Raw genomic sequence first — 22,244 nt, forward strand, 5'->3', positions numbered from 1 at the left:
TTCCCTACCCTCATTCCCTGCTAGCTCTCTCCACCTTCGAAGATGTTTGAGGCCTTGGGACTGAGGCTGGGGATAGTTAATGCTTTCTACAAAGTCTATGTTATGCTCGTGATTCATGAAGCTTTCCATCTTCATTGCATCACCTAGGTCACAAGTAACTCAAAGATCTTATTATACCAAGTCTCTCTTGATGTGAGAATCTATAATACAAAAACCTATTGGAGGGGGGACTGGCTCCACATAAATCCGGTCGTCAACTGTTGTCAAGTTCTCTAGACTCTCTCTCTTGCAAAAGTATTGTTAATTCCAAGTTAATTAAGTACTATTGTTACCACTAGTACTATTATTCTCTAGACTCTCTCTCTTGCAAAAGTATTGTTAATGCCAAGTTAACTAAGTACTATTGTTATGTTGCTACCACTAATTAAGTTCACCCTCTATGTTCTCAAAGTATTCTCACATAAATGCTCTATCTATTATCGGTCTTGTTGAGCCCACTATATGGAATATGGTGCACATCTCGAGAGCTTTGGTCTTAATAATGGGGTCGTTTTAGAGTTTCCTACGGCTTTACCATTATTGAGCCATAAGAAGTCTGAGAGGAGCTATCCCTCAAAAACTCTTGAATTTTAGACCCACTCTGCTAAGTCGAGCCGTGGGTGTAGATACTTAAGTGCTGATTTCTAAAGGCTAAGAGAAGTAGCAACTAAGGTTTTGAATTTCCAAAGCATACACTAAGTAAAAACATAAGCTTAATTAACATGGCTGACAATAACTAAGAGAGTAGAATGAAAATTGATAACTTTGATTTCGCACATGAAGGTGCTAATGATGATGCCCCCATGTTTGTTAATTATCTTGGCACTAGGTTGCAACAAGTTATGGAAAACCCTGCTTTGCAAGCCGAAGTTACTCAAAAACTTTGTGCTTATGGGATTTCCCTTCTTCTCCAAGAAAAGAGAGATCTTAGGAGGCATCTTGATGAGACCCCCCCAAAAGAAGACTCTCTCCAAAGAACAAGAAATAATGAATCCCTAGGTTCCTCAAAAGATGTGGATCCATGAAGACGGCAGTCTAGATGATCGCCAACTCCTCCGAAGAGGAAAAAATCAACTCATAGTCCTTCTCCTTGTCATTCCAAAAGGGAAAAGAGGAAACAAACAAATAAAATGGCAAAAAAGAGGTCACCCTCTTATCCTTCTTCTTCACCTTCCATCTCTTCCGACAAAAGCTATGGCTATTCTCCTAGAGAATACAAGAGGAGAGGATATCGCAAGTTTTACCCTGCATGGCAAAGGTCACAAAAGCTCAAGAAGCTCAAAGAGGGAGAAAAGAGTATCTCCTTTCTCACCTATGATGGCATCTTTGGTGCTATTGATGACAAAGTATTGCCCTTCATCCAATGATTTGATGCGGCCTTTGGAGACGAGGTCTTCACGGAGTCCTCAAGCTACACCATGTAGCTATGCACATCCAAAAATCGGCTCGTCAATGGTAGGCTAGCCCCATGGAAAACTCTACGAGTTTCCATAATGAAGAAATTCCTTGCAAGTGATGCAAAGGACAAAGTGCTTACCAAATGGCAGAGTTTGAAGTTTCTCTCTCATGAATCTATCCACAAATATGTGGACAGTTTTGGGACTTACATCTCAAGGCTACTGTCTTTCAAAAGATAGACTTTGCCAAGAAAAATCAACAATTCTCTGCGAGATTACCTGAAGAGATGTCCGAGTACGTCAACTCCCAATGGCCTAGTTCTATTACTAAAGTAATCCACCACACTATGGTTGCTTCACGCATCAATTTCCAACAAGGGACTAGACGGAATGTCAAGCCCATGGAAAGCAAAGACAAAAGTGATGCAAAGGGGAAAACCAATGGCCAAAATTATTCCCAAGGCAGTTCCAACAACAACAATGGGTCCAAGGAGAAGGGAGTTTACAAAGGTAAAAACAAACTCTCTCCTGCAGATCTTGAAGCTTTTTGCAAGGACCACAAATGTTTTAAGTGTGGGGAGCAAGGACATGGTTATCGTTCTTGCCCCAATAGTGTTGAGAGAGAAGGAGAGAGCACAGAAGTAGAACCCCAAAGTGTGTAGAATACACACATGAGATGATGTATATATAGAGGGGACCTGGGTGCCATATATAGAGAAGCCATATATTGAGTAGCTTCACATATAAGCTCAACACCCCCGCTCAAATAAGGGTCCCTAACTGTGGATGAAAAAACCCTTGGGGGATCAAGGGAAAAACCCATAGCTCTATATACACCCACCGTTATATTATAAAAATCATTGAATATACAAATGTTTACGAGGAGCTACATCACTCCTTTTACAATGAATGTTTTATGAGGAGTTACATTACTCCTATCAAATACAATAATGAATACAAAGGTTCAATAAAGAGGTGTAAAAGCTATCGATTAGCTTATAATCAAAAGTGTCTCCGTGAATCTGCTGTGTAGCTTATCATCAATATCGCATCACCAAACATGTCTTCATGTTGTCATCAATATGGTATCACCAAACATATCTTCATAAATCTTTTATTGTCACCAAGTTTGTCTTCATAAAATCAATTCTTTGATCAATCCTACATAGATCATAGACTCCAAAAAAAAACATGTCATGAAAATTATTAGCATTGTTAATGAAATAATTATGTTCACAATGCCATAAGAGATGGTTCGCGACGCCACTCTTTTGACGACATATATACGCACGACAACATATGGTACATAAAGTATAAACGTAAAAGTACAAAATGTGTGATTACGTGATACAAATGATATGTGTATATACTACATAAAACAACATTTATCAATGTAGTGATCAATGAATACCATCAAAATCGTTGCCAATTAGCAGAAAAATCAAAAACAAAATGCGGAAGCTATTTTTCAGGTATGTACGCAGTCTGTGAACGATAACTCAAAATCGGTGCAGAATTTGAAGAAACTTCCTTTTGTAAAGTTGTAGACCACATTGATTCTGGTCTCCTTGGCGGGTAGTTTCTGCAAAATCGTTTTCAATTAGCAAAAAAATCAAAAACAAAACGCAAAAGCTGTTTTTCAGGTATGTACGCAGTCCGTGAACGATAACTCAAAATCAGTGCAGAATTTGAAAAAACTTCCTTCTGCAAAATTGAGTTTTATCAGGAGAAAAATCGAAAACAAAAACGTACTGCTCTGATACCATGTTGAGAGAGAAGGAGAGAGCACAGAAGTAGAACCCCAAAGTGTGTAGAATACACACATGAGATGATGTATATATAGAGGGGACCTGGGTGCCATATATAGAGAAGCCATATATTGAGTAGCTTCACATATAAGCTCAACAAATAGAAATGCCCGCAATGAGACTCCTAGAGCTTCCACTATTGAAGCTCCAAAAGAGGATGCTCATTGCAGAGGATCGCCTCTCTCCTATGCTTGGGGAATGGTAAGGGAGCATGATGCCTTCATCTTCTTTGACCCTGGATCTACTCACAATTTCATATCAATGGAGTTGGCCACCAAGTTGGGCATTCAAGCTTTTGAGATGGGAGATATTGTAACGGGCGATGCAGCTTTCGAGGGACAGCTAGCCTCCGTTACTCCCTTAATTGGGAAATTGAGGCTTCATGTCCAAAGCTACATCGACAAAGAATACTTTTTCATCTCTCCTCTCCAACATGAGGATGCTATCATAGGGGCACCATGGTTCAACCACATCGCTGCCAACATGAAGTTTCTTGAAAAGAGATTCTACTTCACCTACAAGGAAAAGAGCATGTATATAGATGCTAGTGAATCTAGTCATACTATACCACTTGTAAATCCTCTTGCTTTTGACAAATCAATGAAAAGCTCAGTTTTTGCGTACATGATTTTTGTCAAAAGATACCCTAAAAGGTCCTAATGTTTCATCAAGTGTAAATGGAAGGAATAAAGAAGAGCTAGACTTGTCTAACTTTCCAAAAGGATTCCAAGATGTGTTCATCGATGATAGCCCTATGGACTTACCTCCAAAATGAGGGGATGATGACCATCAAATTGAGCTCCTACCAGGAAGCTGATCGCCTAACAAGCCTTCTCATAATCGAGGACGACTATGATTTCAAGAGAGACATTAGGAGAAAGTTGGACTCAATTTTTGGCCCTGTAAGAAACGCCAACTCAGCATAGAGAGAGGTAATCCTAAAAAATACAAAAGTAGTTTTTTGGAATTCTATTACTCATAGTACATACGTAAAAGTTTTCTCGATCACTTAAATGCATGCTCGTACAAAATGATTTTCGAGAGCCCAACTTAAGTGTGCACCAAAATCCATGTTCGTGAATCTTAAGGAGTGATGTGATGTGCGATGAGAGAAAACACATAATAGATGTTTTCAAAATACAAAAAGAACACCACAGATGCATCCGAAACGTCCAAAAATCATAGGATAGCACTTTAAATCACTGAAATCCGACGTCTCTAGCTCTAGATACAACCGTTTTAAGCCTAGGGCCTCATGAGGTCAGAACCAAGCGAATAGAGGCCCCCAAGACCCCTCATGGGCCTTTATTCGCTTGGTTCTGACCCCTTCACAGTCTTAAATAGTACCTATCAATCATTATCAAGTATAACCCGTTTGAATTTGAATTGCGAGTACCTCATAAAAAGGTGATTGATGCTTGTGCGAGATAGCAACAGCTCGTCATAAAAAGACACTCGACGCTTGTGCAAGATGTCACTATCAAGCGCCTCACTTTTCTCATGACAATGATAATTTCACCAAAATGTTTTTCATGGATATTTTCAAAAATGAGACAAAAGGCTTTTCAACGTAACATTAGCCTTCTTGTTATTTGCTAAGGCGCATTCTCTTTCCTAATGGGTAATGTCATAAAATCTAATATCTAACCAACCCAGTTGATTTTCTCATATTAAACTAATCCTTTAATGTGGGATAATAAATAGGAACAGAAAGAAGTAGTTCCTCACTTATCACTTATGGATCTATCTCAACACGGGGCCACTGGTAAAGGGGTAAGAGCAAGGCTAGCTAATGGAGCTTAAAAGACCTTAGGGTTAGCTTCATTAAAGACCTCCAATGGTTAGTGTTAAAAGTCCTTTGACCTTAGGCAATTGACCTTAGGCAATTGACCTTAGGCAAGCTAGGGCTGAGCTTGAGGTGGGAACCCGACCTAAGGTTGAGCTGCTTGTCGTGCTTGTTGACTAAGGTGCTTGAGGTGCTTGTCGTGCTTGCTAACTAGGGTGCTTGAGGTGCTTGGTGACTAAGGTGCTTGAGGTGCTTGTCATGTTTATGAAGAAGGTGCTTGAGAAGCTTCCCATGCATGAGGGGTAAGGTACTTGAGTCAAAAAGAGACCCTACAAAGGAGGGGGAAAGCCCCAAAGTTAGGGGAATCTTTGACTTAACCTCCCACTCACCCAAAGGGCACCCCCTTTCTCAAGGGACACATGGGCACATGTCAGACTCTCCCTATGCTTAGCCACATGGTGTGCTTGAATCCTATTGGGTGGGGGTCCAATGAGCTTCTAGTTCAATTCAACAAATATCTAGATATATTCAAGCTCTCTCTCTCTCTCAAAGGGGTAAGGAGGACACTTGTCCAAAGACTACCCATGTGCTTGAAATGCATTGTGCATGTGATTGGCTAGGGGGGAGAGGGGTCCAATGAGCTTCAGGCTTGAGCAAAAAGGAGCGCTCACCCAAAGCAAGCAAGGGGTATGCTTGGGGGTATACACCTCTCACACACTCATTTTTCAAGCATTCTCACTTGGTGAAAGTGGAAGAACTCCATCTCCTTCTCCAAGCTTGTTGAGAAGTTGAGAGCCTACACCAACACTCTTGGCTATGGAATGCAAATCCAACCACGAGCCATGCTTAAATGCTTAAGGTTTCCATCTTCTCCATCTTCATAACTATGCTATTATGTATGCTAGCAAGAAGAGTGATGATAAATGAGGAACTACTTCTTTCTCCTATGGAATGTTTCTTCTTCCTCTTCCCTACCCTCATTCCCCGCTAGCTCTATCCACCTTCAAAGGTGTTTGAGGCCTTGGGACCGAGGCTTGGGATAGTTAATGATTTCTACAAAGTCTATGCAATGCTCGTGATGCATGAAGCTTTCCATCTTCATTGCATCACCTAGGTCTTAAAGAACACAAAGATTGTATTATACCAAGTGTCTCTTGATGGGAGACTCTATATTACAAAATCCTATTGGAGGGGGGACTGCCGCTCCACATAAATCCGGTCCTCAACTATTGACAAGCTCTCTAAAATATCTCTCTTGCAAAAGTATCATGCCAAGTTACTTAAGTACTATGGTTCTGTTGCTACCGCTAATTAAGTTCACCCTCTATGTTCTCAAAGTAGTCTCACAAAATTTCTCTCTTTAATTCTCCTAATTCCGCTATTCTCAAAGTTCATAGGCCATTTCCATTACACTCTAGCCAATGGGAACTAAGGGTATTTCCTTTGTCTCTAAATCATCTATCAAGAAGTGTTCATTACCTTTGTAGTCGCAACAACGAGGGGAAATAGCTATCTGTAAAAGATTGCCTTCTCTTTGGGGATGACTGCATGCAACCCAAGAAACTTACATGATGGAGGAAATAGACTTTGAAGATAGAAAAAATTGAGTAATGCCTCACCATTATGCAAAACCAGCTCACGTGTCATTGTGTCATCACATACGTGCCAAGAGAACAATGCAATGCTTGAAGAGCTCATTTAGATATTCTTTTGATTGAAGAGCATAGAAGCATAGAGGTAGTACTAGACTCTAATTTTATGCATGTGAAAAGATTATAAAGATTTTGGAAATAAAGTGTATCTCTTTTGAAATAAAGTGTATATTTTTTGTTAGTAGGCATCATTACCTCCTCGGCCATCAAGAAAACTACAAGTTCTACACTTAAAATTGTTCTCTATTCCCCTCTGACTCATAATTATTCCATATTTTTTTAAGCAGGTATTCTCTTCTCTATCACTATTGATTATTCTATAAATATTTCTAGCATATAAAACTAAATTAATATATGATATTCTAAACATTATCAATTGTTAAGTTCATAGCAACCGTAATTATTATAATTTACTAAGTAAACAGACATTAACTAAAATGAATTAACATCATTCATTATTATTAAACATGTAAAATTCATGTTATTTTACCAAGGAACATGAATTTTTTCATATAAATGTTAAACACTCTATAAAAACTCAACATAGATTTTAAATGTTGAATACAAAGTGATCCTTAATATCCCCAATGTCTACAAATTCCTCTTAGCCTTGGTTTTAGTGATAATTTTGAAAAATTAACTATCAATTTTTAGCTATAATTAAAATATTTTCATACAAAATCCTTACAAAATCTTAGCCTCTCTTTTTGTCTAAACCAACTTTCTCAAATTTCAAATTAGCTCAAGGTTGAACTATCACACTTTTTTCTCATAAAATAATAACCCTCCTCTTTTTGTGTGTCCAGCACAAGACCGTAAACCTAAAGTGAAACCTCCTATCCTCTCTCCTCTACTTCTCCGACTCTCCTTCTCCGCCCTTCTCTCTATGTCGCTCATCTCTTTCTCCTCCCTTCTCTGCCCATGTCGATATCCTCTCTGATGGAGTTCTACAATCCCCCCCCGCTCTCCAATGTCCCCTCCAACTGCTCTATAGTGCCTATCTTCACTCTACAGGCCACCTCTAGCCACTCTATGTGGCTCTCTTGCTACCAATCTAGCATATGTGAGCAAATTCCATCGAGTTCCAAGGCTTCAACCCAAGAGATAGTAAAAAAAAGGGGGGTTGAAGTTCCCTTATTGTTCGCGTCCACACAAATGATCGGGGGGCTCCATCCCCTTCCCCCCTTTCTTTTTACTGTTTCTTGGGTTCAGCATGTGCTCCTTTGAGAAAATTTTTTGATGTGTTGGATTAAGTTTGTGATGCGCTTTCATTATGTGTTGTCTTCTCCAAATCCATGTTTTCTTCATGTGTTGTATTCTTCAACTCTATGCTTAGATCAATATAAACTCAAATTCAAAAATTACAAAAAAAGGGTGTCAAAGCCCCTCAAATTTTTGTGCAGACATAGACAATCAGGAGACTGCAGCCCCCCTTATTTTTATTATTTTTGAGATGGAGATTAGATTTCTTCAAGAATTGGTCCAAAAATTTCTAAGGTGGAATTTATCCAAGCCCCAGTAATTTCTGACATGGACTTTATTAATGCTCATAATTTATTTATTTAAAAAAAAAGGGGGGGGGGGGGGGGGGGGGGGATGATAAGAGGTTCTGCCCACCAATTTTTTTAATGTTATGAGCTAGAAAAATTGATGTTGTCATGAAATTCATGAAGCTCATGCTATACAAAAACTATCAATTGATCTTGGAAACTTCATGAAAGTAAACAAGTTGTAATGCTCATCTATTAAAAAGAAGTTAAAAAGGGGGGTGCTCGAGCCCCCCCGATCATCCATGCACGATTGAGGGGCTCTATCCCTCTATTTTCAATTTTTTCTAAATGCATGAACATTATAAGCGTTCTTCTCATGGTTTATTGATGGATTTTTTTATCTCTGACTGTATCATGCCCTTGTAGAGAGAGGTACCAAAAGGCACATTTTGACCCACTTACCTGGTATGTGAGCGTGACTATATCAGGGTGCAAATGTATGGCATGTCGCCTGGGAATAAACATAAAAGTAAAATGTCTAAAAACTGCAACAACTGAGCTCGTCCTTGCCAGAGTAGCTAGTGGTATAGCAGAAGTGTATGCAACGATGGCTTTTGTACGGCCATCCTACGAGTATGCCATGCATACAAAGAATAAAATAGAGTAAGAAGCCCTTGGCTTCCCTGATAGCCGCAGCCATGTGAGCCGTTGGTATACGTGCCGTGCACAATTAAAGTGGAATGGATACATCACATTGTAGCATTGCATGTGAGCTTATATCCACGGAGTGCTAAATATGTGTTCCATTTTCATTGATCTATAGTCAATGATCTATAGTAAATCGATAATACCTGGGCACATAAGAGAGGATGTGCTTCACCTAAAGACAAGCAAAGCACATTGCTTTGTACAGTGTCTGCGTATGCAGTCTGCCCAAGCACTTTGCTTTGCATAGCAGAGAGGTCTTTGCCAGAATGAAAAGTAAAACATAGGGAAAAAAAAGAATAACTTGAAAGTTACTAACCTTGCCGCCCAATGGTGGTTGGGTTTTTGATAAGTTGCTTGAAATTGGTCGAGTGAGTAAGCGTATGTATCATATACACACACATGGGATGTAAAACCCTGCAAACATTGTTGTGTTTGGGTGTGTGGATAACAAAATTCTTATGATTTGTTTTTGCAAGTATTTGCTTGACCCTTCATACTTCTTGCACAGTCACATTCTTTAAATGTAAGTGCTCCTTCTTTTTATTTCATGCACACACACATACACGTAAATATTTGTGTTTCTATGTGTGGGTAAAAATGTTTATGCTTTGTTTTCGCAGGTATTTGCTTGACTCTTCATACTTCTCGCACACTCACATTCTTTAAATGTGGGTGCTTCTTCTTTTCCTTTCATGCACACACACATGTACACATAAATATACACACACATAATCACTATTTATGATTATGATTAAGCTTATGATGCACATAATGAAAATGTTTATGGTTCTAACAATACCTTTATTGTTATGCTAATGCTTATGGTTATGGTTTATTCTTTGCTATTTCACTAACAATGGTTATTGTTTATTTTTTATTATGCTAGCAGGAATGGTTATGGTTTTGATAACTCTTTTATGGTTATGGTTATGTTTATGCCAATGCTTATTCTTATGCTTATGCTTATGCTTATGATAGTGGCAATGGTTTATGGTGTTAAAAGAAATTTGGATATGGTATTTATATGGTTATGTCAGTGACAATGGTTATGGTTTTGATAGCCTTTTATGGTCATGCTTATGCTTATGTTTATGGTTATGATGGTGGCAATGGTCATGATTTTGTTTATAATTATATCGTTGGCATTGGTTAAGATTATGTGTTTTTTATGGTTAAGGTAATCATTATGTTTCAATTTAAGGTTATGGTTTTTCTTACGGTTATCATTATGGTTATACTTATAGTTTTGTGTTTATTTATGGCAATGGTAATAGTTATGGTTACCATGGTTTTGATTATTGCAATTTCTAGTTTCATATTTATGGTCGTTTTCTTAACACTTCTTTATTTTTTTATGATGCACTATCAAGTTATATTAATGCAAAGTGCGGTTACATTTGCCTTCTTCTTTTGAGTAGAGAGGTTGTGCCTTAGTTACTGTAGCACATGTAGCAACAAATGGCACTACTCTCTGCTCAAAAAAAAATCGCATGTGCAAATGTCGGTATGTGTGTCTGTACAGGTGTCTCTACACGCATCGGTACATGTGTTGGTATGAGTGTCGGTATAGAAAGTCATTATACCCACGTGTATACCGATGTTACAATTTCGATGCGTATAGGGATGCTTATTCCAACGTATTTTAATTTTAAACCAGGTTTATCTACGTTGGTACAAATGTAGATTTTTGCACAACGTGTTGTAGTGTGGCACCCACCCGGATGGCCTTAGGAGCAGCCTCGGGGTCCTTGGACATCACCTTTTTGAGCAATGTCCTTGATTTGCTTGCGCAGTTTGATGGCGTTCTTGGGAGTTTTCTTGAAGGCAGTTTCATGAGTAACAAATCCAAGAATATTATTTGTGTATTGAGCACTACATTCTAGCATGTGAGGCTTATTTTTGTCTCTTCTTTGGGCCATGGCAAGAAGGAGTTGTAGCGGATGTAATAGGTAATTCTCTCTCTCTCTCTCTCTCTCTCTCTCTCTCTCTCTCTCTCTCTCTCTCTCTCTCTCTCTCTCTCGGTTGAGTTTGGGAATTTTTCAATTCTCGCTTTCAAAACAAGCTAAGGATTTGACCACATAGCCAAACTTTAGCCAAATTTCTTAGAGCATGGCTCAAAAGAGCTTTCAAGTACTACTTGTGGAAGGATTTGGCCTTAAAGAATTGTTTGAAATTTGTCCAAATGACCAGATATCTAAGACATTGGTGATTCCCAAATTGGCCCTAAAGTCTCAAATTCTCTAATATATTGCTATATGTATTCCATGTTGTAGTCATGGGCAGTCATCTTCGCAGGTCTTTCTCTCTCTCTCTCTCTCTCTCTCTCTCTCTCTCTCTCTCTCTCTCTCTCTCTCTCTCTCTCTCTCTCTCTCTCTCTCTCTCTCTCTCTCTCTCTCTCTCGGGATACTTAAGATTAAGGTGCCTAAAGCCTCTTTGTGTATGCCTCCTTCACACTTGGCCACTCCAACACAGTCTCCTTCCACTTTCAGATGGGGGCACCTAGAAGCTTCCCAGATCTTGAACAGTCCTTGGATATCACTTTTTTAGCAATGTCCTTTCTTTGCTCGCACCTTTCGATGACGTTCTTGGGAGTTCTCTTGAGGGTAGTTTCATGAGCAAAAAATCCAAAAATATTATTATTGTATTGAGCACTGCATTCTGGTACGTGAGGCTTATTTTTTTCTCTTCTTCAGGCCATGGCAAGAAGGAGTTCCAACAAATGTAATAGGTGATTCTCTCTCTCTCTCTCTCTCTCTCTCTCTCTCTCTCTCTCTCTCTTTTTGTGTGTGTGTGTGTATATTCCAAGATGTAGCGCATGGATATCTCTCTCATATAAAGATAGAGAGATACCCATGCACTATTGGAATATATATATATATATATTCCATGTTGTAGTGCATGGGTAGCCCGTATGTCTCTCTCTCAAGCTAATTAAGATTAAGGTGCTTGAAGCCTTTGCTTGTCTGCCTCCTTCACACTTGGCCACTCCATCACAGTCTCCTTCCACTGTTAGAGGGGGGCACCTAGCAGCTTCCTAGATCTTGAAGAGTCCTTGGACATCACCTTTTTTAGCAATTTCCTTGCTTTGCTTGCACAGTTCGATCATGTTCTTGGGAGTTTTCTTGAAGGCAGTTCCATGAGCAACAAATCCAAGAATGTTATTAGCGTATTGAGCATTGCATTCTAGTATGTGACGCTCATTTTTGTCTCTTCTTCGGGCCATGGCGAGAAGGAGTTGCAGCAGATGTAATAGGTAATTCTCTCTCTCTCTCTCTTTCTCTCTCCAGATAATTAAGATTAAGGTGCATGAAGCCTCTTTGTGTATGTCTGCTTCACACTTGGCCATTCCAACACAGTTTCCTTCCACTGATGGGGGCACCTAGCAGCTTCCCAAATCTTGAACTCCCTCAAGGCCTCATAAGATATACACTAGCAAAGGAAAGGGACCAAGTCAATTTCCACATACCCTATTCTCTACCCACCAAAAAATGGGCCTCCAGAAAACACATTGCGGAGAGCTCCATCCAATGTCTCAAGCGCCGCGATGAAGTCCTTCCAGCCTTTCCATGTCTTCTCTCCTTGGAAGCTTTGAACAATCAGCGCTCCGACGTCATAGAGCTTCTTATCAACAAAGTCTGGCCAGAAGAGGGGGCGATCGCACTATGGTATGGGTTGTCTGGAAGAAGGGATACATGGCTGGGAGAGAGCCAAGATTCTTCAATGTATTGCAAAAGGACCAGAGACTTGCAAATAGGGTTGCCGTTGTAGATGAGCACATGGATCTTCTTGTGGATGGGGTTAAGCCGAAGCAAAACTCGCTCTTATTTTGAAGTTCTTCCTCTATGCACTCATATTCTACCCCCTTTTCATTGAGGGCAATGAGGACCCGGAGGCCAAACATGTTGCACCATCGATGGAGAACTTGAACTATCTATGTGGCCGTGGTGAATGATAACATTGCACTAGCAATTGATAACCAAGGAATTCATTTTGAGGTCTCTTGCGGGATAGTTTCCTACGACGTTAAAAAAATCTTCTTCTTCTTCATCTTCTTCTTCTTCTTCTCTCTTTGGTGCACGCAACGAAGTCAAGTTGCAATATTAGGAGTGTGTGAGAGAGAGATGCGTGGATGCGTCAAGAGCCCGAGAGAATTTTGTAAGCTTCTCTCTCTCTCTCTCTCTCTCTCTCTCTCTCTCTCTCTCTCTCTCTCTCTCTCTCTCTCTCTCTCTCTCTCTCTCTCTCTCTCTCTCTCTCTCTCTCACACACACACACACACACACACACACACACACACACACACACACATGTGTGACGTGATACAATGCCGCAAGTCACTTCTCTCAATTCTAACTTCTCCTTCGCTCTCCAAAGTCCATCCAGTCCAATGTTCGAGGAAAATATGTCTCGGCATAATATCATGTTGTCTCCAATTTCAAAAATGATGGTTGAGGGCAAGGGGAAAAGGAGAAACTCCATCCAAAAATAGAGAAAAATAGTGTAAAAACCCAAAAAATACCCTAAATTTTCTACATTTTCCACTTGGCAATCTCAAAGAAAGGAATTTTGTATGTTGGGAAAAATGGATTTTTCTCCAACACTGAAATTTTACTCTCTCTCTCTCTCTCTCTCTCTCTCTCTGTAACTCAAGAACAGCTTTAGACTAAACCAAGAGACTAGGAGTAAGAAGTCCAAAAATAAGCAGCCCAATTACAATGTAATGGGTCCTATTTATAGCCTCTGGAAGTTAATGTGGTAACTTCCATGGTAATTACCATTGTTCGGCTTCCAGGAGACAGCTCCCGCTTGTTGAGACTGTCTTCTCCGTCTACATCCTTCCCTCCTTTCTTGAATTTTGATATGACTCCAAAATTTTTGAAGAAAAATCCACCGGCTGATTCTTCTAAGGTGTTGAGGAACCTCTTTGCCTACTTGGGTTGGCGGATGTTCCTCTTGACAGTACTCCTCTGAAGTTGCTAACTCTCGTGGTATTGCTAGCTTTATACCATACTTCATACTTGTTGAGTGCTTGACACCCCTATAAAGGGTGTCCAGCCAAAGAAATTCCAGAACCTTACTGGAAAAATCCTCCGTTTGATTCTAAATTGGGTGGAAAAATCCACCGTCTGATTTTGAGACCGGCTGGAAAAATCCACCATCGGATTTTGAGATGGAAGTACCGAGTATCCTTCCACTGAACCCGCTTCCTCTTGCCCTTCAACCGTGTTGGTGTTTCAGAAGTCCTAGTGCCAGCATTGTCCTTCTGGATAAGTCTATAAATGGCCTCCTGCTCAAGTTGATCCCACCTTTTTGTGGTCATTTTCAATTCATAAGGCATGAGAGGATGATAGGTTTTGGTGTCGAGATCATAGAGCATTCATTTGCCTTTTCTCAGATGAGTTCTGGCCAATTTATGACAATGCAAAGTTGTATGGATACATCCTTCTAGAAGAGGCTGATTTGTTTTAATCCTAGCTTCAAAGAGAATCTCAGCCATCTCTTTGTACTGTGGTCCCAGGACATGTTTAGCTGTAACATCCTTTTAAGGGATTTTAGAGGACTCCAGAATAAGTTGCAGCCAGCTGGTTTGTGATCTTGGTGAGACCTCTAAGCTGGATTTTCCATTGTCCCATACACAGCTTGATCCTCTGTATCTCATCTTTGAGTTCCCCAGGATCATTTAATTGAAGAGCATCATTGAGTAGTGTTTGCAAGGTTTTCCATTCTACAGTAGATGGCTCATACCAATCCTGAAGATCATCAGTGATATTATAATATGTGAGCCGATCTGCTGGTTTTGGATGTTGAGGATACAGTGCTGGAAAAAAACTAGGCAACTCAGCTTCTCTAGCTTGTAAAGCATACAGGAGGACTAGGGAATTGGGTACAAACTCCAAAAAATTAAGGAAAGCGTGGTTCTCTTGCTGCATCATTTTTCTAGTAACTCCGACCAGCTGAAACAGTCTTCGGAGAGCAGTTGTTTGTTCTCCTAATGTCATTTGAGTTGAAGGCCCCTTATTGGTGGTAGCCTCATCTTCAATAATAGCTTGTACCCGCTGATCTAGAACTCCCTTGGTAATTTTCTTTTGTAGTAAAACTTCTTTCAATTGACTTCTGACGTCTTTCATACATTTATATGTTGGCTTGTTCGCCAGCAAGATCTCTAATTCAATGGCTAGGGAATGACAATCTACAATAGACTGTCGCTGCCAGTGTGTATTAGCTATCTTGTTATCAGATGTTAGTACCCATTCAGGTACTCTCTCTAGAAATTGAATTCTACTAGGATGCTCAGGCAGTTGGCACACCTCTTGGTCATGGAAAGCCGTTGATTTCCAATGTTGGACCATTTCTCTGGCGTCAACATATAGTCGTTGAAATCGTTCAAGATCAAAAAGAACAACATCATCCTCCAGATACATCCTAGTTAGAGGAGCTTGCTAATGTCTTAGTCTCTTGTTCAATGTGATAAGTTGTAGTGAGTGTTTCTTATCACCTTCCAGAACCTAAGTCACATATTTACCTTTCCCCTTCTCATAGAAACTGTGTTGTGACTGGTGTACTGGTGAATTCCCAGTGTTGCTGGGTTGCTGTTCTCCGGCCTGGTGATCACGGCGACTGATGACCCCTATACTGGTTTGGATGGTTTGTATTGGGATGATTTTCCCCTGTGGCCCCTGCTCCACCAGCACCATACCCTGAAGGTGGAGATGGAGGAGAGTCATCATCATCATGTATTTCTGTTGGTTCATCCTCCTCCTCTTCCTCCTCTGCTGCTTTATCATCATCCTCATCGAGGTTATTTTGTTGTTCAATATAGTCCAGGATAGCTTAATTTTCCAAAGCACTCTTGTATTCAGAAAGTTTATCCTGCAAATCACTTTGCATTGTTTCCATGAGGGCCCTCTGATTATCTATATTGAAAACAACATTTCCCTTTGGATTAAGTATCTCAGCCAAATTATTATAGATATATCTTTCAGTTAAAGTGGCTTTCAATGCAGTGTGGTTGGTCAGCAATGAGTTGAAATCAACTCTCTTCATTTGCAGCATGGTTTTGAATCTGTCAGCAGCTCTCTCAGCCTCTGCCTTTTTTTCTTTAAGCATCCTCATCTCAGACTCCATCTTTGACAACTTATTTTCTACATGTTGAATGGTCCTAGCTGATTGATTTTCAAGGACACTATACCGTAGGGACTGTGCTCCTCTATCCTGCTCCAACTTCTCAACTTGTTGCTCAGTCTCCCTCAATTGGGCCTTTAACTTGGTCAATTCATCATTAGAAAGTGAGGCATCCAACATTTGTCCTATAGCATTAACAATGGTGTTCCACGATGACTGAATAAGTACTGAACAACCATCATTCACAGTTGCTGGGTCACATGCAATTGGCTCATAAACTGTGACAAGAGCCATATAAGGTAGTGCATCATAATCAGGTTTGTGCAAGACTAAGGCCCTTTGAGAGGATGAGTCTGCAACTATTGTAACTGGTCCTTCTTGGTTAAATTCAGAGCCACTTCACTATAAGGGATGGGAACTTTACCAAGCGGACTCAAAGGTGCTAGTATTTTTCCCTTATCAGTCTGACCCACCTGCTACTCAGCATCGGTCATGTCTGACTGGCCTTTTCCTGCACTGGTGGTCGTTGATCTTTGTCATGCTTGGTGGCTGGTTCCACCAGTGGTCTGTACTGGAGGCTTTTCTGGTTGTTCAGATGAAGTCTGGTCTTCTGGAGTCTTTTCAATAGACACTATTTTGACATGACTTTCTAGCTACTTAAGAAAAGCACTGCTTTTGGCCAGTGTAGTTTTTGGTCTTTTAGAACTACCAGCTTCCTCTTGCGTGACCTTCCTCTTTTGTCCAATGAGAGCTAACTGACTACGTGGGGCTTCTTCATCTGATGATAAATCCACATTGTTAGTTTACTAGAAAGGGCTTCTGGCTCCAAACCATCCTTACCTGACTATGAGCGTCCTGGCCAGTAAAGAAACTGTCAAACATACCATGCTTTGAAAACACTTTGGGACTTCAACTTAGCAGTCTGCTGAAGGACATTATGTGACAGAATCTGACATAGATTTATTGAAACTATGGCGCCCAATCTTCTTGCCAGTAGCATAGCAAATAGTTTCCGACACATAAGTCGGGTTGTTTTTGAGACTCACAGCTCCAACCACAAAACGGTAAGCGGCGGGAATGTCCAGACCCGCTACTGGAACCGCTTGCGCACTGACTTTGTGTTTCTTCTTGGCAACATCATCTTCTTTCAGAACTGCACTGATCTGTTCTGATGTTGCCACAAACGGCTTTGGCTCATTTGGCATCTTGAATGCAAAAGAAATATTTTTTGGTGTTATTGACACTTTCCTACCATATACCATAGCCCTTCCTTCATCAACATTGAAGGAATCAAGAATCTGTCTAATGATAGTTGTGTCAAACTCAGCTCTTGTGGCTTGCACAACCACATGCAAATCCCACAATCTGAGTAATGCCTTGGCTTGCTCAGTAAACACATACCGCTGTATTTTACTGTGAGGGATAAGTGGAAGAAAATCTTTTGCAGCGGCAATAAGTGCTTGGGTTTTCTCGATAGTTTCCTGCATATTTGCTGACATTTTCTTCCTACCCATACACCGTGAAGATGATGAATCAGTAGAAGAAGAATAAGAGGACTGACTTGAAGCTTCAACCCCGTCTCTTGGTGTGGCTGGTAAAGATAGACAATAGTCAACAATTTCCTCACACCAAGAAGTTTGTGGTTGCAGCACGAAACTTCAGAGCTTGGCGATGGCAAATGGATAACAGTAGGCAGACGACGTACAGGAGATTTACGAGGAAAAATGCCTACTGGCCTTACTGTTATATGCGTCTGCACCATAAAATCTCCACTACTTACTGTTCCTAGAGTCCCGTGCATCGCAAATGACCTGGCACACATGCATTGGCTAATACTCTCCATCATCTTTGAAATGATTACTGTTGATAGTCCGACTGACCCTTTTTCCCATAAAAACTAATAATGGTTTTGACACTTTACAGACTCTGGTACTGACATGGTGTTGTTGTGCTAAGACTTTTTTGACCTTTTCATTGGCTCTGGAAATGGCTGTACATGAAAAAGGCTTAAAATAGCTGATTCTGGAATTTCCTGGTCTTCAGTTCCCAGACTATCAGTATCCTTATCCCTGGAAGTCTCTCTGTCTTCTGAATAATAGAGCTTGATTTTGGCCCCATGATATACCCCTGGCAACAGTAATCCAGATAAATTTTTCAATCTTACTGTGCCATTGGAGAACACCCAATGGACCTGCCCAAGATATTTTTAAGTTCTCTTTCTTAGGCCCTACTTTTGATTTATATAGCAGAACCAAATCTCCTTTATAAAACTCCCTGACTTAGATTCGTCTGTCATGCCAGTGTTTCCTTCTTTGTTGAACAATTTCATGTTCCAACATAGCCCTCTGCCTTAACTCATACAGTTGTGTTAAGTCCTCCAGTCTCTATTTCAGATTGTGATTAAAATCCAACCCATACTTGACTGCCATCCTCAGACTGGGTATGACAAATTCCATAGGCACAATAGCTTCAGTGCCATACACCATTCTAAATGGTGTCAATCTCGTAGTGACCTTATAAGCTGTTCGATATGCTCAGAGACTAGTTTGAAGTTTTAAATCCCAGTGACATGGATCTTTCTACACAATTTTAGTGAGAATAGTCTTGACAGTCTTGTTGCTGCTTTCGGCTTGCCCATTGCATCTAGGATAATATGGAGTTGATTTTTGATGCTTGACTGAAAGCATATCCATGAGAATGTCCATAACATCAGTTATAAAGTGCGTACCTTGGTCTGACATAATCTCCACGGGACATCCATATCGACAAACAATATTTTCAAAGAGAAACACAACAATGGATTTTATTGTGTTGTGGAGGAAGAGCCTTAGCTTCTACCCATTTGGTCACATAACAAGTGGCCATCAAGATAGGTTGAATCGATGTTAGAGGAGTCATATCTGTTGTCGTGGGTATACCCATTCTTTGGCATATATCAAAAGTTTTACAAAAGCTTTTGACATCAGATATTAAAGTTTGCCATCACAATCCAGCCTGCAAAAATCTTTTTGGAAGTGATATCAATAGAAAATGTCCCCGAGAATCCCCATTATGTGCCTCTGAAATCACTTGCATTCGTCCCTCCATAGGCACATATCTACAAAGAACCCCATCGACTCCTAGTATGTAAAGTGATCCACTAATGATGGTGAACTTCAGACTCTTAATAATCAATTCCTTCTTCTGATTCTGAGTCCAGATGTTTGGGAATTCTCCCATTGAAAGAAACTGATATACCTCATACAATTCTGTATCAGTTGATTTCGCAGCTGTTAACTGAAATAGTTCTGCATCCACTGGCTTGTCTCTTAAAGATACCTCAGAGTAGCCATCCATACTCTTGGACAGGAAATCAGCACCACAATGGTTTTTCCCAGGCTTATGAAAAATACGAAATTCAAATTCCATCAGGAACATCATCCATCGTATCAGTCTGCCTTGAATAATGACTTTATTAATACAAAATAATCGCTTGATAATCCACATAAAAACGAAATATCTTGCCTAGCAAATAATGTTTGAATTTAGTAGCACTAAAAACCATCCCTAAGGCTTCTCTTTCAGTAGTTGTATACCCTTTTTCAGCCCGGCTGAACCTGCAACTAGCAAAGTATACTCGATAATCAGTTCTGCCTTATGGCTGAGCCAGTATTGCTCCCATCGCCAGTCCTGAAGCATCAACATGTACATGAAAGATGACATCCCAATTTGGTCGTCGTAGGACTAGCTTATTGATAATAGCATTCTTTATATTTTGAAAACTCTTCTCACATTTAGCAGTCCAACTGAACTTGCTGGTCTTCTTTGTAAGTTCATACAAGGTACTGCCTGGGAACACAAATCGTCCATAAAAATTGATATATCCCAAGAAATAGCTTAACTATGACACACTTTGAGGCGCCTTAGCCTGCTGGACACACTGGATCTTGTCATTGGCCATTTCTATACCATTCCTAGACACTACATGTCCCAGTAGTTGTCCTTTCCAGACTAAGAAGACAGATTTGAATGGGTTCAAACAGATCCGCTTTTCTTGGCAGCACTAGAAAACCATTTCAAGGAAAAGTAAATGCTTCTCCTCTGTTGAATATACAGTGAAGTCATCCATAAATATGACAAGGATTCTATGAATAAATTCACTGAATATTTCCATCATATATTGTTGAAAAGTGGTTGGTGCATTGCAAAGACCGAATGGCATACCAAATACATAAATTCTCCCCACTCAGTAATAAAAGTGGCTTTTACCCAGGTCCTCATGAGCAATCTATAATTGATTATAGCCACTATAACCATCCATAAAACTATACATCTCATATCCTGCAAGAAACATATCCGTGAAGGGTAATGGAAAGGGATCCTTAATTGTTTGAGCATTCATCTTCCTATAATCCACACACACTCTATGATTTCCATTCTTTTTGGGTACCACCACAATAGGGAATAATCAGTCACTACTAGCTACTTCAGTAAAATGAACCCATCCTTTAGAAGGTTATCAATCTCTTCCTTGACCTCCTTAGCGTAATTTGGATTCATTTGGTATTGCTACAGCCGTAGTGGTCTGGCATTTGGTTTCAATGGTATTGGATATTGACATACCTCTGGATCTACTCCTTTAAGATCAGTATGTTCCCATGCGAACAGGTCCTTGTACTGGTGGAACATATGTCGGGCCTTCTCCTTCATCTTAGGATTCAGATGTTTGTTGACCTTGATCAATTTAGGATTTTCCTCAGAACCTAAATTCCATTCTTCTATTTCCTGGTCATCTAGAAGTAACCAGTTAGGCCCTTTGCCCTTTCTCTTGGTTGACTCCTCAGCGTAATCCCAAGACGGTTCCTTGAGGTCTGAACTGCTATTCTGATTTTTAATCACTTCCTCAGAGTGTGTTTGTTCAGAATCCACTGGTGCACTGGAATCAACTAGTTCTTCTGGCCTTTGAGTCAGCTAAACTAGCCGTTCTCCAAAGTTCTACTCAGTGAACTGGTCTGAAAAATTTCTTCTTTTGCTTTTTAGCTTGATCTTTGTTCAGTTTGAATTCTGCTACTGGCACCTTGTATTGTCAGATTCTGATTAGCATAGTCGTTAGCAGTCTGAGCCGTTCGCAGCCATGGACGCCCCAGTAGAATCCCATAGGTGCCTTGCACATCTAATACTACGAAGGTACTCTTGAACCTTTCTTTGCCCACTCTTATCTGCATACTCTCTATCATACCAGTTGCCTGCACTACTTGATGATCCGCCATTCGAACTTTGAAAGGTGCAGGTTTCAGATTTGTAATTCTCATCCTTTTGCTAAAGATGTGCCCCCAGGATGTTTAATCCTGTTCCTCCGTCCAGTATGACACCAGATAGTGGCTCCCACTACTTCCTGACTTTATAATGTACCTGGATCATCGGCACTTCATCATCTCTAACAGCATCCAAGTCAACCGTTCTCGCTTCCGCCTCAACCTTCCTCTGCTATGTGATGAAATTCGCTGCTTCAGGCAATTTTTTTCTAATGTTCTCTAGCTCCACCGTGAGTTTCTTAATTCTGTCACAAATCTTGACATGCATTGCCTCCCTCTCATGATCAGAGTTGTTATCGAAACTTGAAGAATTGGTAGTATCTTCACAATACCATTCCTTTGTTCTAGTGCTTTCAGCTCCCTTATCAGTTCCTAACTCTTCCATCAGTCCTTGAGCTGTAGCCAACATGGTCTCAGGCATTCCATACCTTGACTGATCTGGTTGTGCTTTCTCAAAAGACTGGGATGGTACCTTCTAAATGACCCGAGCATCATAATTTTATGGCTGCTCTAGCAACTTCTTCGCTAAATCCTCCACGATTCTCGCTACTAATTCTCTCTGCTCCTGCCATTCATCAACCTCCTTTTCTTTACCCTTGGCTTTCCACACCTCTCTCTGTTGAGCCCATTTGCTACTTTCAGGAGTGACTGGTTTCATTGGGTTATCTAGGATTTCCTCAATAGCCACCCCTTTGTTGCATGTAACTGCTTGTACAGGAACTGGTTTTGGGGCCTTCGCCTCAGTAGCCGCAGTAACAGGCGTTTCTGGACATTGAGCCACAAAATTCCCATACTTACTACAAGTATAACAATTCAGACTTCAACTCTGGAAATTACCATGACCCCGGGCCCAACCAGTATCCCCTTGGTACATTCCACGGCCCATACCAACAACACTGATACCTGATTTCTCTTCTTGCGATACACTAGTAGTCTCCACTCTTACTAGTT

General features: G+C 40.4%; 1 pseudogene; it reads right to left on the reverse strand.

The window, feature by feature from the left end:
• Positions 1-12,177: 12,177 nt before the first annotated feature.
• On the reverse strand, positions 12,178-21,922 carry LOC147423060 (putative glutathione S-transferase parC pseudogene; annotated as a pseudogene).
• Between the last annotated feature and the right edge of the window lie 322 nt (positions 21,923-22,244).

This window comes from Adiantum capillus-veneris, chromosome 26 (genome assembly GCF_014529385.1).
Source record: "Adiantum capillus-veneris isolate H3 chromosome 26, ASM1452938v2, whole genome shotgun sequence".
NCBI lineage: Eukaryota > Viridiplantae > Streptophyta > Polypodiopsida > Polypodiales > Pteridaceae > Adiantum > Adiantum capillus-veneris.